This window comes from Haemorhous mexicanus, chromosome 5 (genome assembly GCF_027477595.1).
Source record: "Haemorhous mexicanus isolate bHaeMex1 chromosome 5, bHaeMex1.pri, whole genome shotgun sequence".
Taxonomy (NCBI): Eukaryota; Metazoa; Chordata; class Aves; order Passeriformes; family Fringillidae; genus Haemorhous; species Haemorhous mexicanus.
In genome coordinates this window covers 56,242,282-56,263,677 of record NC_082345.1, presented here as the reverse complement: position 1 = coordinate 56,263,677, position 21,396 = coordinate 56,242,282, and the positions used below count along the sequence as shown (strand labels likewise).

The 21,396-nt window shown below is 42.0% G+C and overlaps 1 protein-coding gene across 5 annotated transcripts in view; it reads right to left on the bottom strand.

Moving 5' to 3' along the window:
* Nucleotides 1-21,396, bottom strand: part of PLXNB2 (plexin B2) — a 252,813-nt gene that overhangs the window by 190,280 nt on the left and 41,137 nt on the right. For 2 of the 5 annotated variants that reach the window (XM_059847233.1, XM_059847231.1), the window contains exon 3: nucleotides 18,140-18,213. The exons of the other annotated variants lie outside the window; for them this stretch is intronic. The gene's annotated coding sequence lies outside the window, so the exon portion shown is untranslated. The remainder of the gene's footprint in view (nucleotides 1-18,139; nucleotides 18,214-21,396) is intronic. 5 annotated transcript variants of the gene reach the window in all.

The window sequence follows — 21,396 nt, the reverse complement described above, 5'->3', positions numbered from 1 at the left end:
TTCACCAAAATCCCCTGAAAGGTGGTGGCTACAAGAAAAGTTGTCGGACACTTGTTGTGTGGAACAGCCAGCTATTCCACACAACAATAATTTAACCTCACAAGTTAGAGCAACAAGGTAATTAATTTCCATAAAGCTAAGCACCGAAGGCCTCGCAGTAATCTTGTCTCTGGAATTCAATTTTAACATGAGAACATACTAGCACATGGAAGAGTGCCAGTATTTTGGTTTATACTACAAAGGTGGTTACAGAGATACCTCTTGTCATAAACAACCAGCTTGATTAAGAGTTTCCTGGGCAGACTGTCCTCACTGTGTCTAGCCTCATCACCCCGAGTCTTTATGCGCTCTCTCCAAACTCTCCTCCAGGAAGAGCAAGTCTGCCATATTTTAATCTGATATTAGTCTTCAAGTATAAATAATACATGGAGATGAGCTAAAATGTCTCATTGATTAAAATTCTACACTGTGAGCTTGTTACATTTCAATGTGCAAATTGCTTCTGTCTGGCCTGCATTCAGAAGTCAGTCATCTAAATATATATACACACTTGCTTGATTTTAAGTTTAGTATCACAGCTGAACCACAGATTAGAATCAGAAGAGATTTTTCCCTACAATGAATTTTTAAGTAATGATGTATCTGGTCAACTGATTACCTAATGAGATGACTGTATTACATGATGTGGCTGCCTTCACACAGCTGTGAAGAGCTCAGCCAAGCCTTGGGTTGAAAGCTAAGCCCTAGGTTTCTACCATGGTTTGCAGCACTTTAACTATAGCTATAGTCCTCAGAGAGTCCAATAAATCAGCAAAAGGGAAAGGCCATGGATACCAAATTTGCATAGTAATAGCTTTTTACATGTTTACAAGCAATTCTTAAACAGCCAATGTATCTAGGTGATTTCCTTGGGAAGCAAACACAAAAGTCAGCTCTAGTAAGAGCAAGGACTGATTATCTGTCCTCACATATTCATGATTAGTACTGCAGAGTCTGTACATGAAGTGCAAAGGTGGTCAGAGAATTATGATGTTACCCTGCCACATGCTCAAAATGTTTGGATTTCAAAGTCACAGACTCATTATTCAAAGACTGAACCAATCCCCTTCAAAGCAGTGGTCAGACTTGCATAGGCACCTTTAGAGAATAGGGATGTTAGAAAATCTATGCATTTGTCATGCACAATCACTTGTTTCTTAAAACCACCTCAGAGTAAGCAATGTGTCCATAAAAGCTCTTCTTTTAGGAGTTTGCTTTTATTTGCAGGTTAGATAACCAAATTATTTTCTAGGTTAATAAAGTATCCAATAAACTCAATAATTCAACATATTGAGCCATAAGCTCAACAGAAAAAATACAGTCCTGCCTTGACCAGAATCATATTTAAATGCAGTGCTGTGTGAAGAACCTTCTCTCAGGAAGGCACACTGATTGAAACATGATAATGGAAGAAATGGCCACCAGCAAAAGAAACGGGAGGAAAAAAATGCATGTAAACCACTGTCATGCTTTCTGCCAAGAGCAGAAGGAAAGGATTGCAGAAACATTCAGTTCTCACCAGTGTTTTTCAGTTTACTAGTGCTAGTTAGTGCTAGGACCAAGTCTTTTATTGCTTAACCTATTATAAATTTGGAACAACTGATATTGTCTTTAACTGGTGAACATAAGGCAAAGATTGGTGAGGTCTCCATGCTAACCTCATAAAAAATAAAAAAACACCACACAATCACACAGCAATAGCAAAGAACTAAAAGATGCAATTCTTCTAAGAATGAAGGTTATTAAAATGAAATTATTTTTGAAGTATTCTTTTCTATGGCTTAATCTTTAAAAAAATGCATATTTTTGCTTTTTCAATTTTACTTCGTGCTGCCAAACTGACAGTTTTAAAGAAAATATGGCACCTGCAGACACATCTTTCCAAATGAGAACTTTAAAAACATTTATTTGACTTGTTATTTAGTCATCATTACATTATTATAGAATGGAGTAGAAGATACTCAAAACAGAAGTAATATATTGCACTAAATCTGTTTATGAAAAAATCTAACTTATATAATACCTGTAGCCCAAAACTACATATGCACAGAAATCCACAAACAACCAAACAAACAGAAAAAGGGCAGATAAATGTCTGCTGGTAATTTCAGATTATACATGACACATTCTGGCATGTGCATCATATTGATATGCACGACAATTTCATGTTTATCCATTTAGCTGTATGCAGTGGGTGACAGCGCAGAAAGCAAGAACCATTTCAGAAAGGCAAATTGCATGGAAATAAAGTCTTTTTCAATTGCCCAGCATTTTCTGAGGGCCAAGGCCATGCACTCTGACAGACAGCTATAAGGATGGAAGGAGTGATCTGTAGCAGTGCACACATGCTGCATTGACCCAGGTTATTAAGATAATGATAGAGTAGCTATTTCAACATTTTGGATGAACGAATAACCTGAATTTTTCACAGTAGTAGAAAATACTAAGAAGAAAATGGTAAGTAACCTCACAGTAAACTGACAAACCACATAGCTATAAAGGAGCTTTGGCAGGCAGTTGTCACCTCCATGGCTTTGTCTTCATTGCCAGCCATCAAGACATAAACCAAAGATACCTAAAAAGCATTAAAGTAATTTGTAGAAGATGAGTGTATGCCTGTGTTGGAGTTCATAGGAATGACTTGAATCCATCATATTTTACAGGAAATGGCAAATTTTGAAAAAAGGTAATAATTTGATTTTTATTTGTAAATCCTTCTTGCATGTTGCACAATTCTGCTAAGATTTTACAAGACTTTGTTTCATGAAAACTATATACTCTTCAAAACACCAAATGGTATCTAGCCTGCAAAATTATCACAGTTTATTCACAGGGATTGGATCCCACAGAAGGAGAAAACCTTAATAACTGACAGCAGTCCATGCAGAATTCCTGTGAAACTAGTCCTTTAACAGCAACACATTCCTCTAGTTTTCTAGAAGCTTCAAAACCTGTCTGACCTGAATTTATTTTATGGACCTGACAGGAAAGCCTTCCCCTCCCTGCACTTCTGTGAATAAGCAGAAGAATACCTTCAATAATACAAGTGTTTTAAACCCTGCTTTACATGTGATGAAAGGTTAACCTCACCAGAAGCCCGGTTTTGAAACAGGGCTTGAAACAGGCAACACAGCATGCTGTAACAAAAGGAAAGAAAAACAAAATCTTGGCTGTTTTCCTTCAAAATAAAAGAAAGTACAGCAAAGGCTCTTTCAAGAGGTGAGCTAAAACATGCCCTTGCCCTTCCTAAAGTTGTGAGGGAAGTCTGTGACAGTGTGGCCAGACATGGATATGTGTGTTTGCCTCCAGAGGCTATTGCATCTGCTATAGGTTACAAGCTCCCATAAGCAGCATGCTCTCTGTTGATGTGAATATAAAATCTGTATGATTTTGGTGAAATTGTTAGTGAGATACCACAAACACCAGTCTCCTAGCCCTACCATAATGTACTGTGGGAATATGAGTCCAAGCAGTTAATGCCTGGTGGCAGATGCCACCTTATACTGTCAATCCTACCCATCTGCTGGAGGTTGCAATCTCTGGGAAAGGATGGCCAGCATATTTCAGCACAAGTTAGCACACTGGGCTGTGAACTGCGATGAGGGGGAAGTCGACTTTCATTTCCTTCAGCCACCCCTGCTAAAGAAACATCTCTGACAGCTGGAACAATAACTTCTTAAATCAATTCAGCGTGAAATTCCAGAGCACTTCTCTTGGTGCCCTCTTAAACTAGATGGCTTTAATCAGCAGCTGGCTGAGTTACTGTAAGTAGATAGGCAAGGTGGCATGCTTGGTGTTCCCTCCTGTCATCTCTTTATGCAGCAGTGTCTGCAGGAGACCAAGTATTCATTAACTCCTGCCACAGTTAGCCAACAAATGCTTCCTGCCACTTGCAAGGGGCTGGCTAGCTCTTTAATCTTTTCTTCTAGAAAAGAAGGATGATTAACAAAACACCCTGTAAATATGCACAATTTAAGCCTTTTTTTCATTGCCAGGTGAAGACTAGAACTCCAGTCTAATTGTTCAGCAGCACATGGTTAACATTGCTGCAGAATTTAGCATCTTTCCCATAAAATATTTGGAAAGGTTTTCAAGCATTCAGACTGAGCTGCTGTACAACGTTAGAATAACGTGCAACCCTACTGGAGTCTGAAGCACTGTGTCTGTGAAATATTTTTCAGCACAGGAGGTTCTACAAAAGAAACAAACTATCACATCCCCAAAGCGATACACTTCCATTTTTTCTTCCCCTGTAGTGATACAGCAAACTCACATTTTCCCGGATATAATTTTTCAAAGTTTTGTTGAGTTTAATTAACCAGATGAGGTAAAAGAATGTTCTTTAAAATCCATTTTACTGCAAGATATGGGCATTTACAGCAGTCAGTGACTTGTGGAAGCTGTTACTGTGAGATACAGAATTACTGAGCTGAAGAATAATACTTGCTACAGCCTCGGCTTTAATATTTGAGGGTGAGGGATCACCTGTGCTGACAGTGTCTGCACTCAGCATGACTAGGAAATAGGAATAGCTTCTCTAGCATCCATCCATTTTTACAGGTTATAAGACAAATGCTTTTATGAGCACTGGGATAAATTAAATTTGTTTTCTAAACCAATTTGTCCTCTTCTGCTTGACTGTCTCTTTCAACAGAGTTGCTTAAAAGCAAAGCATATTCCTCAAAGAACCCACACTGAAAAACACATGAGAGAGGCACGAAGAGATTAATGTGGTTTCTCTACAGGACGGGTTTCACTGAGTTTGCATCGTGGTGGATACCCAAGAAGGAATGCTTTGGGCACAGCTCTGAGTCAGCTGACCCAGATGATCCACACCACCAGGCAGGGGGACCGTCTCCATTTCTTAGCCTGCACTGTGCAGTCTCACATCCTCATTGCAGCTGGCCCTCAGAAGTGAACTGATTTGTCTCCCTAATCTAGCAAAAACCTCATTTTCTTTGGATTGGTGCACTTTGGCTGCACTATAGCTGAGCTGGCTCACTGTGTAGACAGGCAATCTGCAGAGGCGAAAAAGGGAGGAATGGGGACAGCACCACCGCTTTGGGCAGTAGGAGTCAGTAAGGGAAGGTGGCTGAGAGGATGCCAGAACTAACATGGAGATCACCAAGCTAAAACAGGTCTAATAAAACATGTATTACAGTACCCGAGGCAAACCTGTAATGTCCTTTCTAACTGTACACCTAAATCAGGAAAACCTCAATGAGATAATTCTCCTTTCAATTCTCTCTCATCTTTGTCTTCCCAGCACAGCCAAAGAGGGGGTAGAGCACACACTGCTCTGTACACTGCAAAATGTCCTCCCTAGCCCTTAGCACTGACAAACAAGCAGAAAGTCGCAGGGATGGGCTCTCCAGACATCTTCCAGGAATGTTTTCCTCTTAGACAGGCCAGTCTCAGGGCCAACAAGCCCCTGGCAAACATGAAGCATTCTGACTGGATCCTGCTGAATAATCTGTCTAAGGAGAATGTGCAGGGCCTTGCTATGGGAGCAGTGTGGGGGCGGGAGCCCTACAAAAGCCCAGATGTGGTGAACAGCTGTAGGATCCAGCTCACATAGAGCTTACAATTTTGTTTCCAACTTAAGCTGGATGAAAACCAAGTCATTTGTCAGCAAAATGTAAACCACTGTCTCGCCACATTTGTGGGCACGCAAATAGCCACACTGTTCCTGTGCCTCCCTGCTGCACAGGGCTTCTTAACCTATGCAGAGCCAAAGAAGTGCTCCCTCCCCCCTCTCCCCACCAGCTTCCCAAGAGTGAATGTGGGAGGACTGGCTCAAACATGAGCCCTCGGGGGAAGGGCTGCACTTCCCCCGGGCAGTTGGACTGTGTGATTTTGGGCAATGTGATCTCCCCTGCTAAAAGGATCACATCAACCCACCACGCTGAGGGACCACTGGCTTTTAAAATGCTTCCCAAAACCTTCTCAAAGGTCTTTTTGGAACACAGAAAGACCTGAAAAATCATCCTACATGTTGTTCTAGATTATTACTTCCTTTTGTGAGTCTGAATTAGACCCAAAAGTTATTTGTTTATTTTCCAAATTGTTATGGGGATAGAAGCCTTCTGTCATTCAGACTCTTAAAATTAGAGGCACCATAGATAAATTAAACAGGTATGAAGGTATGATTTTAAAAGCAATTTTTTTAAAAAGGAGGTATTGATACATTAAAACTTAATAGCTCTTTTCAACACATTGCATTTCTTAATCAAAACCTCCTTAGAATTTTCATTAAAAAATGAAACTGCTGATCCAACAAACCATAACAGCTGCAAATTGGGTCTGAAAATAAATAGTTATGCATAAAAACCTACTTATTAATATTCTGATGAGGCTGAGACATGTATTTGAATGAAGAAAAGACACTCCACAAATTAAAAAAACTACCCAATACCAACAGAAAAATCTATTGACTTTCATGCGAGAATACTCAAGTGGCTTAAAAACTTATCTCAAAGGTGGCCATTAATGGTGAAAGAGACTTATCAAAATTGGATAACTGGTTTCTTTTTGGCACTGAGGTTGGGAGAAAAACTAGGAAAAAAAGATTCCAGGAAAGGTATCACTATACCCTGTGGGAAAAACACACACAAAACAAAAAAACAACACTACAGTTTTCTATACTCATGAAATTGAGATCCTGACTGCACCAAACCTGTTAATAGGATGCCTGGAGACAAGAAAACAAGAAATATTTTCTCACTCTTGTCAGGACCAACCTTTTAAAACACTATTTATGAAAAGCCAAGCTTGACTACCCAGTAGGGTTCTCCTCTCAGGATCCCTCCAGCCCAGCACAGCCCCCTTTGCTGGAGAGCTACACCACATCCTCCTGACCCAATGAGACTGTGGTAAAACACTGCGCCACAGGGAATCCTCAGGAATTAATTTCCTTTACTTCTTCTACAAGATATCCAGAGCTGTTATGCACTTCAGCCTTCCCACCTGAATTAGCAGGCTCTGGATCTGCAGCAGGGGCTGGAAACAGCACTGTAGCAAGTCAGCAGCCACAGCCCAGAGAGAGGTGCTCGCCCCCACCTCCTCCATGGTCTCTCCCAGAGAACTGCAGCACTAAGGGGCACCGGGCACCCACCTAAGGGGGCTGTGGGGGGAAGAGAGTGGAGGATGAACAGGAGATAAGCAGGGTGCTCTTGGTCTTGCAATGGCAAGAGCCCAAGCTACACAATGCAAAGAAGGAGGGAAGTTGTGTGGTGGATGTACAATCCCAAGTAGCTGGCAGTTTGGGACTTCTGGGGCAGGGCAGAGACTCTTTCTCTGCCCTCAGGTCTGAAGGGACAGGACTAGTTCTGTGATACAATGGCCTGGGATGAGGAGCAAACTCCATGAAGTGGGGTTTCAAGGCCCACAAGGCCTTAATGAAGTATGACCACCATAAAGAGGGGCTCGATAACAGTGGTTGGAGATGCCCTTCTTTAGAGCTCAAATGCACTCATCTACTGATGCAAGATGCTGTCATGGGAGATAGTTTATTTGTGGGGTGCCAAATGTGGGATGATGAAAAACTGAAGCTTGCTATACTACAGCTACAACTATCATCCCTTGTTGCTCATCCATGTAGGCAGTGGTGATACTGCCATGCTAGGGCTGGAATTGAAGACTCACTAGAGAGCTCTACGGGTAAAGTCTGGAGTCCAGGCAATGGTCTCCTTGATCCTAAATCAAAAGGGAAAAGTGCAGGTAGGAGTGCACAATTCCTGCCAATCCATGGCTGGCTGCATGATGACTGGTATCTCAGGCAGACATGTGGCTTTTATGACCATGGAACTCTCTTGAGCAACAGAAACTACCAGAGAGAACCACCTAAGAAAGCAGAACAATGCAGAATTGTTGCCCTTTACAGAAAAGGAACACTCAAATGTGGGGAGCTCATTTATGGGATGGACAATAGCCTGGGTGAATGCTTGTGGGCTGGCATTAAAAGAGAGACCAATGAGGGTGGCACTGTGATGGGAGGTTACTGCAGACCACACAGTGAAGGAGTTGATGAAGTCTTCTGTAAACAACTCTAGGAAGTCTCTAGACCACAGACCCTAGTTCTCAAGGGAGACTTCGACCTCTCTGAACTCGAAGAGGGAAAAGCATCCCAAAACAGGTTTCTGGAAGGTGGCAGGGACAACTTCTTAACACAAATGCTAGATGGGCCACAAGGGATGACACTCTCATGGTGGTTCTTAAGGTTATTGTGATATGTCTTAGTGAGATGAATTATTATCCAGCAATATGCATTTATAAAAGAAATAACAGATATATAGAGAGAGACGTGGTTAGATCATCAACACTACATTTTCCATACATACGACTCGCTTCTTGCATTCAAATGACTTCCATGTGTATTCCAGAAATGTGGTTTAAATCATATGCACGGGTACACACATGGAGTAAGAGATTCTTAAACTGAGTCCAAAATCCAGGCACTTTCTTTTTTAAAAAGCTGCCACCTTATCTTCCAATTATCTGTTTAAAGGCCAACAAATCAGACCGTGTCACACAGCAAAAGGAAAACCTCTATTCAATATTTAGTCATGTAACTTCAGTAGGGAATACAAATAGCAAAACTATCCCCTTTTCAAAAGCTTCAAACCAGTCATTAGTGCAAACATTACTTTAAAATTAGAGGAGGTCACAAACAGCAAACAAACTACATCTTCTGTATCATATTGAGCCCTCATTGTTAGAAAACACAGCTGTTAAGCATTACCTGAAGTAATTTAGCTATGGAACTCAAGTAGTTTAAATTAGCCAAGTCCTCAAATAGACTTGCACACCCTCTAATCATGACATGGAGTATCAGAGGGTTCTCAGGGTTGGTAATCTACATAATTTCCCACTTGTAGTCAAGATACTCAGACCTTATTTGAAGTAGTTTTTATTATTATTGGCATTTCTTTAAAAGAACACCTTTCTGCCAACAGGCATAAGAAAACCCTAGCTAATGTTTTCATATGTAAAGCCAAATAACACATGTTCATTGGACAGCAAATGCCTCTCTTTTGAGGTATCTTCACAAACTGGAGTGACTTGCCTCTGAAGAATAAGGCATGGAACAGATCCAAAACACACAACCATGTGCAGTGTCAGCAGTTACCTGGTGGGAACAGTGCAGACCCTGCAATGGGAGCCTGTAAACTGGCTGTTCAGGCAATGCACCTGCAGCAGCTGCGGCACACTGCCAGAAACCATCCACTACACTCTCTGCAGGCCTTGCTACCTCTTGCTTTTAAGCAGTTCCTAAGAAAAGCCAGAATGTTATTAGGAGGTTTAATTTCACTGTAGTGGTGTCCAGGTTTGCATTAGAAACTTTGATGGTGTCAAAAGGCAACACGAGATTGCATGATCAGACAGACAATGCTGGGACAGAAAAGGGTGTTTCCCACTCTGCTTTCCCAACACAAATTTCAAATACTGGAATTCCATGGATATTATTAAATACACATCAGACTGAACTACATGAGTCCCACTACCTAAAACTCCATCCAAAAGCCAGCCACTGGATGACAGCAGATCTCATTTCAAATCATTTTTATGGAGACCAAATCTATGATTTGATCTCAACTTCAAAGATTATACATTATTTTGACAGAAAATGAAGGTCAAGAGAAAATACCAAAATGCAACCTTCTGAATTGTTTCTCCAGAATTAAGGGATTTATTGGCTGACTAAAATGCAAGAGATGAAGTAGATTTGAGTATGGCCAGAAGAACATACCAGAACTGAATTAATTATGGGTTTACTTGGGAGAGAAAGAAAATACTTGAAGAGCTCATTTTCCCTTGAGCTACTTGGGAGATATGTGTATTGCAGTGGGATCCATTTTTCTCCTGTTGGGAGAGCGTCAGTCAAAGTCCCACCACATTCTTGGAAAATACCACCATGAATCAAGGAAGGAACAAGCCTGCAGTTTCACTTGTTCAATGGGTTTTTGTTATTGTCTGAAGGCAGGCTTCAAGGAAAATGAAGACTTAAATGAATTTTTTTTCAAAATAGACAGCTTTGAAAGCAAGAGAGGTAAATTACAGCTAGGGCCCACAGGGAAACTCAGCTCCTTCAGCACTAAAAGGAACAATGCATCTTTGTGCAATGGAAACAGATTTCATCAGTCTGCTTTGGAGGAGAGCACAGCTATCTCTTACACCATGGCACTGAGAGGACAGGCAGCAGAGCTTTACAGCCTTACTCCAAGGAAGGGATCCTCTGAGCACAGTGCTGACTGGAGGCATTTTCAGTCCTTCCTCCTCTTCCACAGGGATTAGTTCCTACACCTTCCATACCTCTGCTAGAAGTGACCCTTCTTGCCATGGCAGTGCCTTTTTGTAGTGCTCCAGAGGTGCTAGAGCAAAGGCATACAGACAGCTCAACAGACAGATGAGGCTGAAGATTCACAGCTAGGTCCTGGCAGCACTCTCTGCTTACACTGCTGATGTGTCCTTGCTCCACAGCCCATCATCAGCTGTGCTGCATGGAAGCAACTCAACTCACGAAAAGGCTGCCAAAAGCACAGGCTGGATCAGTTCTGTGAAATACTGTTAAAAGAGTTTAAAGGAAGGATATGTCTGTATGGTTTTGTCTCACACACACACAGACAGACAGACACAGGACAAGCATTCTGTCCCTCAAAAAAGCAGTTTGAGTTGGTGGTGAACTTCACTGGGGACAGAGAAGTCCAAAAAACTGAAAATTCTCCCTCTGGTTTTGCTGATGAAGGATGCAGAAAGTTGTCAAATTCCTCATTCTGCAAGTACCACCACATAGTGGCCTTCTAGATCACAATGCTTCATGAATCTCAGAATTTTTAAGGCTGGGAAAAAAACTTCTACAATCACGAAGTGTAACCATTAACGCAGCACCACTACATCCACCACTAAACTGTATTGCCAAGTGCAACATCCTTTTGAGTATTTCCAGGGATGGTGATTTCCCTGGGCAATCTGTTGCAATACCTGATCACACTTTCAGTGAATAATTTATTCCCAATATCCAATCTAAACCTTCTCTGGTAAAATTTGAGGTAATTTTCTCTCATTCTGGCACTTGTCACCTGACAGAAGAGACTGAATTACCAATGAATTAATCCAATGAATTACCTCCTCTTTTGAATCCGTATTCATGCATGCCTGTACCATGCTAGAAGAGCACTCTAGTCTAACTACACTATAAGAAGATCAACAGACCCTTTTGCACCTTTACCCTGACTTAATTCTCTGTTGACTGCATTTGTTGTTATCTTGAGGTTCTCCAGAAAGCATCAGTTGGATGTTTTGTGGATCAGCTTCTCATAGTATCAAGTTTTGTTTTCAGGCACAGCCACATGCTTGCTGTACTCCACCCACCAAGGTCTATACTGAGGTGAGCTCAGTGCTCATCTTCTCTAAAATAATGTGTTCTCAGAACATTCAGAGAGCAAATTATGGCCACCAGCTGTGACAAATCCTCCTGGATCCCATAACCACATACCACAGCTAAGAATGCACATGAGAACACAACCCTCAGTTTGAAGTACACACTTCCTTGACTGTGTTCTTACCCAGCTTATTCAAGCACAGACCAGGAGAAAAGAGTTGCCATAATGCAAGCCATAAGCACTAGTCACAACTTGTAGCCAGACACCATCTTCCAGCTTCAGTTCCACCAGCTGGAGCAGTGACTGTCTTCAGCACAATGCAGAGTAATATCCAGGCTGCTGTGGATATTACCAACCTTCAAAGCTTCCAGCAGAGCCATTTGGATGATGCTCCCTCCCTTGTCTGTATCTGCCAAAACCAGCCAGGTATGTGAAGACCTATTATTCAAACCATCCCTGGTAATTCTGACCAGCTGACAGAGTTGTCAGAAGAGGGCCTGTGTTCTGCCCAACAGCTCTTGATGTCAACTCTTGTGTCTCTGCAGGATGAGAGAAGAATAAAAGCAAAACTAGATATTCACCCCCCCATGACCAAAGGGGAGCACCTCTCACCATCAGCTTGGCAATGGTCCAGCACAAGGTGTGTGGTATCTTCAAGCAGTAAGGGAAGGGAACAACTGCAAAATCAATGAAGTGCAGGAAAAACCTGAACTGACTGTGTGTTCTGACAGAGCAACTGAGGCATGACACCTTCCCTAGAGCAGCATGAGGATGCTGTGGAACAACTTAACCTTATACCAGCTTCCTCGGGTAGACCACAAATATACGAGTGCTTGTGGAAGCTACCCTTTCTAATTGGAAGAGTTGTGGGGCAAAAGCAGTGTGGAGAAGGCACAGGGTTGAGAAAAAATAGAATTTATTAATTGGGAAAAGGAGTAGAAGCTGAGTAGTCTGTATACTAGTAGTCCTGCCATAAACAACTTTCCCCCAAAATTTCCCCAAACTACTTGTAGGCCAATCCTGTTCTCTCTTCAAATACTTCTATTTCTTAAAGCAATGCCCCCCTATAAAAGGAAAAACTGCTAGTGCCACATAACACATAAGTAGCAGAGTGGTGAGGAAGTGATTAAAACCAGAACAAGTGTATGCACTGGGGGAGAAAGTGTTCACTGCTTACAGCCCAGGGAAGGCCATAAGGGACAGTGGCACATAACCAAAGAAGTGATAAATGGATTTGGCATGTGCATTAACTTCTTCTTGGTAAAATCCCATGAAGACTTTTTCTGGCTTTTATTACTACGTGTGCACAAATCCAAACCACACATACTGTGCTGATTTAATCCACAACCACAGTGCTTTTATGTGTCCATTTCTGCTCAGTTCTGAAGTCTCATTGCTTCCTCTTTTTTCCTGCAGAAGTAATACACTTCTCCCTTTCTTACAAGCAAAACTCTTCCTGAAAAATAATTCTGTTTAACCAGAAATGGTTCTCAGCTTTTATACTTGGTGAGCAGAAAGCAGCAAGTTCTGTGAAGGATTTAGACTGAGAGAGTTTTGGGGAGAGAGCACTGCAATGCTTAGGCTCTTTTCTCAAACACCATCTCAAGGGTTGGTCCACACAGCATGATGAGTATGTGCAGGGCTCCTCTGCTTCCCTGCTCTGCGGTTTCAGTTTCTAAATGGATGACTCTAACTATAAATGTACAATGGGTTTGAAAAATAATCTTATCCAGGGCAAATGGAAAACCAAAATCATCAACTTTGGAAAATGAAGGGTTCTGCTAAAAATAACTGTGGTATTTCTGGTTTTGGCAAAACCAGTATTTTCAAATAAGCTGGGGACTAATGTATCTCAGCGGCCACTTCCTGAGCTTGAAGACAGATAGCAACAATTTCCTTTTTCTTCCAATCAAAAACCAGCAGAAAGAAATTACTAAGCACTGACAATTTAACTCCTCCATGATAAGCTCACCAATGGCACTGACAAGACAGGCAAGAATCACACCAAATATCGACCACTGCTCTTTGGAAGACCCATAAAGAACAGCTGAGAAATGGGAGAGGAGGTGACTGGAGAGGCAGAAGGATTGGAAAAGACTGAAGAGAGGACCAAGTAGCAGAGTCTCTTTTCTGAAGCCTCAGGGGAAGTGCTAGAGGGATGGGGAACTTAAAGCTCCTTAACTATTAGGAGATTACAGCAACAAAAGAAGCAATAGCTTTCCCCTCTGAGCACCTGGAATATGAGGGAATAATTAAACTTTTAGGCATCTACTGTCAAGGCAAAATTCACAGTGAATAGGCAGCATTTAGTCCTCAGACATGGGTCAGGAATGACAGCACAGCATTACCTCCCCAAACATCTGCCTCCTGGGAGAGTCAGTGGTGTGCCACCCAGCTTCCTCAGAGGTGGGAAAATTGCTGCTTTCCTCCTTCTTGTCTGCTTGTTATTTCACTCTACAGTTTTGTCATACTCAGAAACTGCCAAAACCCCAAGAACTTTCAAAATGGAACTCAGAAGCTTAAGAAAAACAAAGGAAAGCTTCAGTCTCCATGGCTCAACTGTTATGCCAAAGTGCATTTTAGGTAATTTTAAAAAATTACTAGCTCCAGAAAAGCGTCAAAAATGAAACCTCATAGCTTGATAGTTGAAATATGACAGTTTGACTATTAATACAACAGAAAAAAATAGCTTCCTCAAAGCATTTGTTCCATGGGTCACATGAAAAGAAAGGGCAAAGACTTTTTTATAAGTAGTATTTGGTAGCAAATGTTAAAAGAAGTCAAATACCTAATTATCTTATTTGAAGGGAGGAACAGCTGGTATGTTTCAGTGATGATAAACATCCAGAGTCTATCCTTGCTGTGTGAGAGTTGATCTTTTTTCTTCACAGGCTTTTCTGAAATTAGCCATTGCCTTTCTTGGCAGCAGAAGAGGAAGCTACTGCTAAGCATCAAGTAATTAATTCTTAAGCTCCAAGAAAGGTAATATTAAATATGCTTATCCACATATTTTTCTGAATTATGTATGCATGGAAATATAGGAATTGTGATGGAGAAGGGAAGGGAAGGGAAGGGAAGGGAAGGGAAGGGAAGGGAAGGGAAGGGAAGGGAAGGGAAGGGAAGGGAAGGGAAGGGAAGGGAAGGGAAGGGAAGGGAAGGGAAGGGAAGGGAAGGGAAGGGAAGGGAAGGGAAGGGAAGGGAAGGGAAGGGAAGGGAAGGGAAGGGAAGGGAAGGGAAGGGAAGGGAAGGGAAGGGAAGGGAAGGGAAGGGAAGGGAAGGGAAGGGAAGGGAAGGGAAGGGAAGGGAAGGGAAGGGAAGGGAAGGGAAGGGAAGGGAAGGGAAGGGAAGGGAAGGGAAGGGAAGGGAAGGGAAGGGAAGGGAAGGGAAGGGAAGGGAAGGGAAGGGAAGGGAAGGGAAGGGAAGGGAAGGGAAGGGAAGGGAAGGGAAGGGAAGGGAAGGGAAGGGAAGGGAAGGGAAGGGAAGGGAAGGGAAGGGAAGGGAAGGGAAGGGAAGGGAAGGGTGCAAGATTCCTCTATTTTAGAGGTTTTTTTCAGAAAAAATATAGAACAACGCAAATTAAAAAAAAAAAAGCCTGGCTAGTAAGATGAGCTGTCACACTTTCTGGAGAAGAGTATAAATGAGCATTTTAAAACAGAAGCCTTTGCAGACACAGATTGTGTTTTCCACATCAACTGCAACTTTTCCTTTTGTAATTTATACTCTAATTTGAAAATGCCAATTGAAGGGTTATGCAAGCTTCTGCTGTGAAACAAAAACTGGAAGGTGCTTCCACATTTCTCTGTAAATTAAGATGAAGCAAAGAGATGAAAAATATTCTAATTAATGGAATTTCTAAAAAGCCTTCTTTTCAATGCAATTGTACAGTGGCTTCCTTCTGTGATCAGCTTTATATTCTTGATTGAATATCTTGGCTTGTTTTTTTCCTACTGATCAAAACCATACCCACCCAGGTCCTCCACGTTCATGCACTAATCTTTCAGATGCCAGTCTTCAGTGCCCATATCAAAGCTGTTAGCAGGAGCAGCTCCTGTGAGTGCATGGCTCGTGGCTTTTGAAGATGGCTGAGTGAATCTCACTCATTCCCAGTGCTCCTCTTGGAGGTTACACATGCCTCTCTTACAGGAATGCTGGAATATACTCCATGCTTTCCTGTAATGTCCACTCAAGTAGCCAGTAGTAGGGACCCCCGTGGTAAAGGTCCCCCCTTACCTCCTCATGCCACAAGCCAGGACTTTGCACATCTGCACTCTGACAGCCAAGAAGAGGTCCCTGCCTGCCTTGTCTCCCTTGTTCTTTACACCACCTCTCCTTCTTTCTGCAGAAGGCTGTCACAGTTTGGTTCCCATCCATGCCTCGTGGCTCCTGCTGGAAGCACAGGGCCCAGTGAAGAGTGTAATGCAACTAGTAGTGTGAGCAGCTGCTTCCTACCACATGCCTGCCAGCAGATAGAGGTGAGGAAGCCAAGAATGTGTGTGTATAGAGGCACATATGTTACCACTCTCCTTCCTATTGTCCTCCCTGGCCAGCTAGGTCAGAAGTCAGCAGCAGGGGTGCCAGCAGGGTTTGAATGGGGCACAGCAGGATCGAGGGCTCAGGGCCAAGGCATCTGCAAGAGGCAGCATTTCCTGGCTCCCATGGGGTTCGCCTAGACACAGGGCATGATGGCCCCCAACAGCATGATGTCTCTTCAAGGGACAAGATTTCTCAACTCTTGAGTTTACAGGCATAGCCTTTATGGGTCAGCCTCTCATTTGAGAAAGCAAAACCTGGCATAGCCCTCTGAAGAGACTGCCAACCTACAGCTGCTAATTTATGAATTACTAATTCATAAATGTAGAGCTTTGGGGAGGTCTCTTTGTCAGAAAAGCAGCACAGACTGTCTCTTTCTGACAAGCAGAAGCAGTACAGCAGGGAGTTAGAGGAGTTATGAGACACACCCCACTCCCTGGTCTCCAGCACTCATATGTGTGGGTTTTAAGTCTTTTTTTTTTTTTTTCCCTACAATGACTCAGAGGCACCACTCAGCTGCCTGACCTGCTAGACTTAGGAGTACTGCAGCACCTCATGAATATCAATCCTCTCTCACCCTATTCACCTTCATCAAATGGACATCAAAGACTCTCCCAAAGTGTTTGGGAGGGAAAGTTCACGTTTACTGTATATTAAATGTGAACTGGATACACTTCAGTTCACCTTTGCTTTTACATACAAGTCAGAAGGTTGAATCATACTGGGACAGGACTGACCTACTCAGGTTTTTCTCAAGTTATTGAGGTTGCCTAGTTATTCCTTTTAAATCAGACTCTTAAAGAGTCTGGCAGACAAGGCTGCAGGGGAGCTTCAATGTTTCTGAAAATCTCATTAGGCATCTAGCTGTAACCTGAACCCACAGCCTTAGCATACAAGTATTTGACCTTTCATTACTAGACCCATGTTCTGCAGAGGAGATGCTATTGTGAGAGCTCTGCCCTGTCTCCTGTGAACATTCTCAAACAGCTACATTATACATCCTGAGCTACTGAGAAACTCCTGCATTGCAAGGAAGAGAGGACAACACAGAAGATTTAAAGAGGGCTCCTTTCAGCTTCTAGTACATGGGATTAGATATACAATCATTCTGGGTTCAGAAAAAAACTGGACACTTCCTTATGCTTAGACCCATTTATTCAGAATTAACTGCGTGTCTCTGTGCTCAACTGAGACATCTTCTGCACAGCCAGTCCCTCTGCCAGCAGCTAACTAAACCTCAAGGATGGAAGGAAAGAAGAGAGAAAGAAGCAAGCTGCATTTTTGCCTTGTCTGCCAGAGTTCTCCCTAAGACTGAAAGCCTAACTTGCAAAGAATGAGTTTCCTTATGTGAACATTTTTCAGGCAGAGCACAGCAAATGCTGGTCCCCAGCCCTGCAGCAGCAGCTTCTGCTAGGGCAGATGTAGGGATCATAAAACCAAGGGAGGGGAAAAAAGTAAATAAAAATCTTGATTCCTTACATTCTTGATCCCGACAAGGCAGTGTAAGAGCACAACAGGATTCTGAACTGCATATTTGTATTTTCCATGCTAAAGGCAAACAAACCACCCTAGACACTGACTCCTCAACACTCAGGACAGATTATAAGCACAACTCGCTCATCGCTGGCACAACCCCCCCAACTTTTAACAGTCAGTTTATCTAAAACCTGCAGGCTAGATTTATGCTTTCTGCACAGAGAGGTCTAGTATGCCAAGTTGCAATCCAAAGTGACTCTTACTACCAGACTATAAACCCCAGAAAATAGGGCTAAGAGTTCATTATGAAGCTGGTGACAGACTCCTAATTATAGTGGTGCTATCAAGCATGATAAAGGCTGGTTGGTTTTATTATAGTCTCATCCAAAGACTTGTTGGTTGCTGGATTAGCTCATCTTTTCATTCCTGTTGAACTGCCATATGTTTCTTTTTCTCCTTTACATAGCATTTGGCAGGAGTTATTTGTCAGCATTTAGAAAAAGAAAACATGTCTCCAGAAACTTCACTTCTAGTTCTTTCCCTGCAAAGTTTCTTGTTTTACCTGTTAAAACCATAGAAATTGCATTTTCATGTCTAAAGCAAAATTGGATAAGAAAAAGTTACCATTAAAACATGAAATACAGACAGTCTTAAACTCTCCTGATCACAGTACTGCAGTATAACATCTCAGTATATTTTAAAGAAACAGATACCTCCATAAAAAGCTGTCTCTTTCTCCCTCCCCTTGCACATCAATTCTGCCCGATTTCATATCCACTTCAAATATCTGCAAGTGAATCAGAGCAAAATGCAGCATTTTACTAACAGATTTGATTATTTATTCATCACTACCACCTACCAGCATTGTTGCAAAGATCCAAGTTACACAGAACAAGTCACAGGAATAAAAACAATATTAATTCAGGCTTTTTTTAAAAGCCTTTTGTTTGCAGCTGTAAATCCACTGAATGTCACAAGCTTAGCTAATATACCATAGGAGAAAGGATTTAATTGCTTCTAATGCCAGATATCAGAGAGTTGGGAAGAACTAAGCAGCACCTGTATGGAGACAAACCTGGAAACCAGAGCAGTACTGTGGCTGGACAGAAAAGAGAGCTCCAACAGTCATTTCTTGACTGCATAGAGTTTGGAGAAAAACTGAAGCAATGGCAGAGCTTCACAGAGGAGATTATTTCACCTGTGCATCAAAACATGCTCAGAAAAGCTGGGGTAGGTGATGCCATCAGCTTCAAATATGGAGCAGAATTCAGTAACAGATAAAGATTTCACTGCCCCATGTCCCTTGAATCAGACACACTTAAAGCATCACTTCCCACTGCTCTTCCTCCCCTCCCTGAGCTTCCTCTTCAGTAAGAGCACTTCTGCTATGGTAAACAAAGTATTCTTCTGAAGGCATCTCCTGTGAGTGACATACCCCCCAACAAATGCCACGGGCTCATCTCCAGATGGAAAGAAACACTGTTTATTTCAGAGCAGAAAAAAAAAAAAAATAAACAGCCTTAAAAGTCCACAAAAAGTGACCTAGGGGCAAGATGATGAGAACTAATAGAGCACTTGTGAGAAAAGGAAGGTCACCTGTCACAGTTGCTATTCAGCTCTGCTAAGTGGTTTTATTGATGGGTCATTAAAGGATTCTCATCCAAATTCAGCCTCAAAGTAGTTTTAGAAAACAGACAATCAAACTGAAAAAAAAAGAAAACAAACAAAATTGCCTTAGGTTTAAAGAGTCTTAGCCTGATATCATTATGCACCAAAAAGTGCATAATGAAGGTATGAATTTTAATTAAATTTTATTTTTAAATTAAAGTGCAGTCTTCCTGCAGCCATGCCTCATCACCAAATGAAAGTTTGTGTCTTTGGATAGCTGAACTCCACCATGATCCAGTTTGCCTGAAAGTAAGTAGTATAATTGATTTCATGATTCTCTGAGCCCTTTGGTGTAGGCTTTCAGCTACCCCACCACTTGCAGGTGTAGATGTGTAGTAGATAAAGATTACTGCTTGTGTGCCAACCCAGAGATGCTGAGCCTGCCAATTTTAGGAGCTCTGCAAAACAAGCTGTGAGATGCTCCCACAATTTCGATGTAAGTAGGCCAATAGAAAACTGAATGAATAAGACCATTTTGATGGCTAGGCCATTGCTACTGTAAGCAGTGGACTGGCAGCATAGTTAAAAGCAGACAGACTTCCTTGCTTTCACTTTTTTTTTCCCTTCAGACACTGGAAGTGAGAGCTGTAGGGAGGGACTGAAATTTCACCAGCACCTGCAGTAACATGCAGGCATGAGTAGTACCCAGATTCAACAGTGTCTTAATAGAATACCAAATCATAACTAAAGAGCCACATGTTACTGGTGAAAAACCTACAGTGAACAAGGCTGAAAGTAAATTACCCTTGTGCCTGTAGTGTTCTATGATAAATAGCGTGATTTCTGCCATTATATCCAGAAAAAAACCCAAAAAAGACTGACATGAACTATCAATAAATTTTATTTTTGGCTTGCATTTTGTAGCTTAACAGACAACAGTTACAAGGAATGTATTAAGCTAACTGCTACTGTGAACAGTGTACAGCTGCATACACCTCTATTACCTATAGGGACCTCTACATAACTTATACACACACCTTAAAGCTCCCAAAAGCACTCAAACATTGTCTTGCAAACACTAATGCATTCTGCCCCATTTAAATCTGTTATCCTCCTCCTTTGTATGGCTCAGGCTCAGTCAACAGCCATAAGGAATTGGGCACTTCATGTCCCCAGTGTCTGTGCACAGAGCCAGTTTCCTGGGGCTGGGTAGGAACCAGTTTCCCCTCTCTGAAGACCAGACTTGCAGAGCCTGCAGGCATCACCTCTATGGGCAAATTAGATGCCACGAATTAAAGACCTGCAGGCTGGCGTTAACCGAAATGTTTTCAGAACTTGCACGTCAACATGTTTTGGTCAATACTCAGAGAAAAGGCACAAGCATCTGTGACAGCAACTCCCCTCTGTTGCCAAATCCTGCCTCTGAGCTGTTGAAAGAAAAGGTCACTTAAATTTAACAGGACTAACAAGGTATTTTCTCAGTCCTCTTTCTCAGAAACAGCTGAGTTGCTCTGGCTAAATGCTGTTTTTTCTTTTTAAACAATAATAACAGAATATTCAGCAAGAGGCAGACACCAAGTTAAAGAAATCTCAATGAAAGCTTTAAAAAATTGGCAAACTTGTAAGTGGTTGAAAATAGAGTCTTATAATGGGAAGTGTCAAACAACCTTGATAATAGGCAGCATTACCCGTCTGCTCTGTAATTCAAAATTATGTTTTATTATAGTGTTAAATATGCCTAAGCTCCATTTACCAGTTCCACCATTGCCAGCCCAAGAGCAGCTGCTGGCCGATGGCAAATTAACAAGTTGTAGTTTTCCTGGTGTAGACAAGAGGATAGTTGTTTCTGGCTTTCAGCAGTTGGAGCTGGTTCATCTCAGCAGTTTTTATAAAACTGAGCATGTTGGCATAAGGCCATTAACACATTTCTCAGGTGGCTCCCTGCAGTAATAAGGTGGCCTGAACATATGAGAAGTAAGATCAAGCCATGTTTTTCCAGAAGCTGGTGTAAATGTAGTCAGCAGGTGATCTTGAAGAAAGTACTACTATGTACACACATTCCAGAGTTTTTGCTATTTTGGAAAACAAATTATAACTCCAGTTGACACTCAGGAAGCCCAGGGCCTTTACTATATCACAGGATGAGATTTATATGGTCAGGTTCATAAAGGGGTCTGGGGACTTTGTCTCAGTACTTCTGAGACAAAGTAAGAAGTGGTCTGCTTCTGTATTTCCTTCAGGAGAATGAATGGCCATTACAGAGCCAAACCATGAAGACCATCAATCTTTTCCTGCAAAAGATGAGCCACATGAGTTCCCAGCCTAAAAGACTTTAGGGAACACTTTTCAAAAATTCAGAAGT